Source organism: Taudactylus pleione, unplaced genomic scaffold (genome assembly GCF_031769625.1).
Source record: "Taudactylus pleione unplaced genomic scaffold, aTauple2 ptg001270l, whole genome shotgun sequence".
NCBI classification, from domain to species: domain Eukaryota; kingdom Metazoa; phylum Chordata; class Amphibia; order Anura; family Myobatrachidae; genus Taudactylus; species Taudactylus pleione.
The window spans coordinates 1,647,501-1,652,500 of record NW_028285670.1 but is presented as its reverse complement, the minus strand read 5'-3'; the positions used below and the strand labels follow the sequence as shown (position 1 = coordinate 1,652,500).

Sequence of the window (5,000 nt, the reverse complement as noted above, 5' to 3'; positions counted from 1 at the left end):
GGTAATTTTATACTGCCATAACATTCTTTTCTATTACATTTTACATTTCATTTTTCAACTTATCATTGAATTTACTTGAGTTAAGAAGTAATAGAGGTCTAAATTTAATGCTTTTGAGCACCTACAGCCAAACCACACTGGACATGCCCAATCTCGTCTGATCTTGGAAGCTATGCAGTGTTGGGCCTGGTTAGTACTTGGATGAGAGACCAACTGGGAATACCAGGTGTTGTAGGTAATTGTATACAGCCAAAACATTCTTTTCTATTATATTTTACATTTAATTTTTTCAACTTATCAATGAATTTACATGAGTTAAGAAGTAATAGATGTCTAAAGTTAATATTTTTGAGCACCTACAGCCAAACCACACTGGACATGCCCAATCTTGTTTGATCATGGAAGCTATGCAGTGTTGGGCCTGGTTAGTACTTGGATGGGAGACCACCTGGGAATACCAGGTGCTGTAGGTAATATTATGCAGCCATAACATTCTTTTCTATTACATTTTACATTTAATTTTTTCAACTTATCAATGAATTTACATGAGTTAAGAAGTAATAGATGTCTGAAGTTAATATTTTTGAGCGCCTACAGCCAAACCACACTGGACATGCCCAATCTCGTTTGATCTTGGAAGCTATGCAGTGTTGGGCCTGGTTAGTACTTGGATGGGAGACCACCTGGGAATACCCAGAGCTGTAGGTAATTTTATGCAGCCATAACATTCTTTTCTATTACATTTTACATTTAATTTTTTCAACTTATCAATGAATTTACTTGAGTTAAGAAGTAATAGAGGTCTAAAGTTAATGTTTTTGAGCACCTACAGCCAAACCACACTGGACATGCCCAATCTCGTCTGATCTTGGAAGCTTTGCAGTGTTGGGCCTGGTTAGTACTTGGATGGGAGACCACCTGGGAATACCAGGAGCTGTAGGTAATTTTATACTGCCATAACATTCTTTTCTATTACATTTTACATTTCATTTTTCAACTTATCATTGAATTTACTTGAGTTAAGAAGTAAAAGAGGTCTAAAGTTAATGTTTTTGAGCACCTACAGCCAAACCACACTGGACATGCCCAATCTCGTCTGAACTTGGAAGCTATGCAGTGTTGGGCCTGGTTAGCACTTGGATGGGAGACCACCTGGGAATACCAGGTGCTGTAGGTAATTTTATACTGCCATAACATTCTTTTCTATTACATTTTACATTTAATTTTTTCAACTTATCAATGAATTTACTTGAGTTAAGAAGTAAAAGAGGTCTAAAGTTAATGTTTTTGAGCACTTACAGTAAAACCACAGAGGACATGCCCAATCTCGTCTTATCTTGCAAGCTATGCCGTGTTGGGCCTGGTTGGTACTTGGATGGGAGACCACCTTGGAATACCAGGTGCTGTAGGTAATTTTATACTGCCATAACATTCTTTTCTATTACATTTTACATTTAATTTTTTCAACTTATCAATGAATTTACTTGAGTTAAGAAGTAATAGTGGTCTAAATTTAATGCTTTTGAGCACCTACAGCCAAACCACACTGGACATGCCTGATCTTGTAAGCTATGCAGTGTTGGGCCTGGTTTGTACTGGGATGGGAGACCACCTGGGAATACCAGGTGCTGTAGGTAATTTTATACAGCGAAAACATTCTTTTCTATTACATTTTACATTTAATTTTTTCAACTTATCAATGAATTTACATGAGTTAAGAAGTAATAGATGTCTGAAGTTAATATTTTTGAGCGCCTACAGCCAAACCACACTGGACATGCCCAATCTCGTTTGATCTTGGAAGCTATGCAGTGTTGGGCCTGGTTAGTACTTGGATGGGAGACCACCTGGGAATACCCAGTGCTGTAGGTAATTTTATGCAGCCATAACATTCTTTTCTATTACATTTTACATTTAATTTTTTCAACTTATCAATGAATTTACTTGAGTTAAGAAGTAATAGAGGTCTAAATTTAATGCTTTTGAGCACCTACAGCCAAACCACACTGGACATGCCCAATCTCGTCTGATCTTGGAAGCTATGCAGTGTTGGGCCTGGTTAGTACTTGGATGGGAGACCACCTGGGAATACCAGGTGCTGTAGGTAATTTTATACAGCCATAACATTCTTTTCTATTACATTTTACATTTAATTTTTTCAACTTATCAATGAATTTACTTGAGTTAAGAAGTAATAGAGGTCTAAAGTTAATGTTTTTGAGCACCTACAGCCAAACCACACTGGACATGCCCAATCTCGTCTGATCTTGGAAGCTTTGCAGTGTTGGGCCTGGTTAGTACTTGGATGGGAGACCACCTGGGAATACCAGGAGCTGTAGGTAATTTTATACTGCCATAACATTCTTTTCTATTACATTTTACATTTCATTTTTCAACTTATCATTGAATTTACTTGAGTTAAGAAGTAAAAGAGGTCTAAAGTTAATGTTTTTGAGCACTTACAGCCAAACCACACTGGACATGCCCAATCTCGTCTGAACTTGGAAGCTATGCAGTGTTGGGCCTGGTTAGTATTTGGATGGGAGACCCCCTGGGAATACCAGGTGCTGTAGGTAATTTTATACTGCCATAACATTCTTTTCTATTACATTTTACATTTCATTTTTTCAACTTATCAATGAATTTACTTGAGTTAAGAAGTAATAGAGGTCTAAATTTAATGCTTTTGAGCACCTACAGCCAAACCACACTGGACATGCCCAATCTCGTCTGATCTTGGAAGCTATGCAGTGTTGGGCCTGGTTAGTACTTGGATGGGAGACCACCTGGGAATACCAGGTGCTGTAGGTAATTTTATGCAGCCATAACATTCTTTTCTATTACATTTTACATTTAATTTTTTCAACTTATCAATGAAATTACTTGAGTAAAGAAGTAAAAGAGGTCTAAAGTTAATGTTTTTGAGCTCCTTCAGCCAAACCACACTGGACATGCCCAATCTCGTCTGATCTTGGAAGCTATGCAGTGTTGGGCCTGGTTAGTACTTGGATGGGAGACCACCTAAGAATCCCAGGTGCTGTAGGTATTTTTATACTGCCATAACAGTCTTTTCTATTACATTTTGCATTTAATTTTTTCAACTTATCAATGAATTTACTTGGGTTAAGAAGTAAAAGAGGTCTAAAGTTAATGCTTTTGAGCACCTACAGCCAATCCACACTGGACATGCCCAATCTTGTCTGATCTTGGTAGCTATGCAGTGTTGGGCCAGGTCAGTACTAGGATGGGAGACCACCTGGGAAAACCAGGTGCAGTAGGTAATTTTATACTGCCATAACATTCATTTCTATTACATTTTACATTTAATTTTTTCAACTTATCAATGAATTTACTTGAGTTAAGAAGTAATAGAGGTCTAAAGTTAATGTTTTTGAGCACCTACAGCCAAACCACACTGGACATGCCCAATCTCTTCCGATCTTGGAAGCTATGCAGTGTTGGGCCTGGTTAGTACTTGGATGGGAGACCACCTGGGAATACCAGGTGCTGTAGGTAATTTTATGCAGCCATAACATTCTTTTCTATTACATTTTACATTTAATTTTTTCAACTTATCAATGAATTTACTTGAGTAAAGATGTAAAAGAGGTCTAAAGTTAATGTTTTTGAGCTCCTTCAGCCAAACCACACTGGACATGCCCAATCTCATCTGATCTTGGAAACTATGCAGTGTTGGGCCTGGTTAGTACTTGGATGGGAGACCACCTAAGAATCCCAGGTGCTGTAGGTATTTTTATACTGCCATAACAGTCTTTTCTATTACATTTTACATTTAATTTGATTAAACTTATCAATGAATTTACTTGAGTTAAGAAGTAATAGAGGTCTAAAGTTAATGCTTTTGAGCACCTACAGCCAAAACACTGGGCATGCCCATTCTCGTCTGATCTTGGAAGCTATGTAGTGTTGGGCCTGGTTAGTTCTTCGATGGGAGACTACCTGGGAATACCAGGAGCTGTAGGTAACTTTATACTGCCATAACATTCTTTTCTATTACATTTTACATTTCATTTTTCAACTTATCATTGAATTTACTTGAGTTAAGAAGTAAAAGAGGTCTAAAGTTAATGTTTTTGAGCACCTACAGCCAAACCACACTGGACATGCCCAATCTCGTCTGAACTTGGAAGCTATGCAGTGTTGGGCCTGGTTAGTATTTGGATGGGAGACCACCTGGGAATACCAGGTGCTGTAGGTAATTTTATACTGCCATAACATTCTTTTCTATTACATTTTACATTTAATTTTTCTACTTATCAATGAATTTACTTGAGTTAAGAAGTAAAAGAGGTCTAAAGTTAATCTTTTTGAGCACCTACAGCCAAACCACTCTGGACATGCCCAATCTCGTCTGATCTTGGAAGCTATGTAGTGTTCGGCCTGGTTAGTACTTGTATGGGAGACCACCTGGGTATACCAGGTGCTGTAGGTAATTTCATACTGCCATAACATTCTTTTCTATTACATTTTACATTTTTTTTTTCAACTTATCAATGAATTTCCTTGAGTTAAAAAGAAATAGAGGTCTAAATTTAATGCTTTTGAGCACCTACAGCCAATCCACACTGGACATGCCCAATCTCGTCTGATCTTGGTAGCTGTGCAGTGTTGGGCCTGGTCAGTAATTGAATGGGAGACCACCTGGGAAAACCAGGTGCAGTAGGTAATTTTATACTGCCATAACATTCATTTCTATTACATTTTACATTTTTTTTTTCAACTTATCAATGAATTTCCTTGAGTTAAAAAGAAATAGAGGTCTAAATTTAATGCTTTTGAGCACCTACAGCCAATCCACACTGGACATGCCCAATCTCGTCTGATCTTGGAGGCTTTGCAGTGTTGGGCCTGGTTAGTACTTGGACGGGAGACCACCTGGGAATACCAGGTGCTGTAGGTAATTTTATGCAGCCATAACATTCTTTTCTATTACATTTTACATTTAATTTTTTCAACTTATCAATGAATTTACATGAGTA

At 37.6% G+C, this 5,000-nt stretch overlaps 4 non-coding genes and 15 pseudogenes across 4 annotated transcripts; all 19 read left to right on the top strand.

Annotated features, from left to right (window-relative positions):
• Nucleotides 1-4, top strand: part of LOC148450026 (5S ribosomal RNA) — a 119-nt pseudogene extending 115 nt beyond the window's left edge.
• Nucleotides 5-119: 115 nt separating this feature from the next.
• Nucleotides 120-238, top strand: LOC148450025 (5S ribosomal RNA; annotated as a pseudogene).
• Nucleotides 239-354: 116 nt separating this feature from the next.
• Nucleotides 355-473, top strand: LOC148450024 (5S ribosomal RNA; annotated as a pseudogene).
• Nucleotides 474-589: 116 nt separating this feature from the next.
• LOC148450023 (5S ribosomal RNA) lies at nt 590-708 on the top strand (annotated as a pseudogene).
• Nucleotides 709-824: 116 nt separating this feature from the next.
• Nucleotides 825-943, top strand: LOC148450022 (5S ribosomal RNA; annotated as a pseudogene).
• A 115-nt stretch (nt 944-1,058) lies between these two features.
• Nucleotides 1,059-1,177, top strand: LOC148450021 (5S ribosomal RNA; annotated as a pseudogene).
• Nucleotides 1,178-1,753: 576 nt separating this feature from the next.
• LOC148450020 (5S ribosomal RNA) lies at nt 1,754-1,872 on the top strand (annotated as a pseudogene).
• A 116-nt stretch (nt 1,873-1,988) lies between these two features.
• Nucleotides 1,989-2,107, top strand: LOC148450019 (5S ribosomal RNA). The gene has a single exon (XR_015875408.1). It is a non-coding gene; the product is annotated as a 5S ribosomal RNA (ribosomal RNA).
• A 116-nt stretch (nt 2,108-2,223) lies between these two features.
• LOC148450018 (5S ribosomal RNA) lies at nt 2,224-2,342 on the top strand (annotated as a pseudogene).
• Nucleotides 2,343-2,457: 115 nt separating this feature from the next.
• LOC148450017 (5S ribosomal RNA) lies at nt 2,458-2,576 on the top strand (annotated as a pseudogene).
• Nucleotides 2,577-2,692: 116 nt separating this feature from the next.
• LOC148450016 (5S ribosomal RNA) lies at nt 2,693-2,811 on the top strand. Its single transcript, XR_015875406.1, has one exon. It is a non-coding gene; the product is annotated as a 5S ribosomal RNA (ribosomal RNA).
• A 116-nt stretch (nt 2,812-2,927) lies between these two features.
• Nucleotides 2,928-3,046, top strand: LOC148450015 (5S ribosomal RNA; annotated as a pseudogene).
• Nucleotides 3,047-3,162: 116 nt separating this feature from the next.
• Nucleotides 3,163-3,281, top strand: LOC148450014 (5S ribosomal RNA; annotated as a pseudogene).
• Nucleotides 3,282-3,397: 116 nt separating this feature from the next.
• On the top strand, nt 3,398-3,516 carry LOC148450013 (5S ribosomal RNA). Its single transcript, XR_015875421.1, has one exon. It is a non-coding gene; the product is annotated as a 5S ribosomal RNA (ribosomal RNA).
• A 116-nt stretch (nt 3,517-3,632) lies between these two features.
• On the top strand, nt 3,633-3,751 carry LOC148450012 (5S ribosomal RNA; annotated as a pseudogene).
• A 349-nt stretch (nt 3,752-4,100) lies between these two features.
• On the top strand, nt 4,101-4,219 carry LOC148450011 (5S ribosomal RNA). Its single transcript, XR_015875637.1, has one exon. It is a non-coding gene; the product is annotated as a 5S ribosomal RNA (ribosomal RNA).
• Nucleotides 4,220-4,334: 115 nt separating this feature from the next.
• Nucleotides 4,335-4,453, top strand: LOC148450010 (5S ribosomal RNA; annotated as a pseudogene).
• A 115-nt stretch (nt 4,454-4,568) lies between these two features.
• LOC148450009 (5S ribosomal RNA) lies at nt 4,569-4,687 on the top strand (annotated as a pseudogene).
• Nucleotides 4,688-4,802: 115 nt separating this feature from the next.
• Nucleotides 4,803-4,921, top strand: LOC148450008 (5S ribosomal RNA; annotated as a pseudogene).
• The last annotated feature ends 79 nt before the right edge of the window (nt 4,922-5,000 follow it).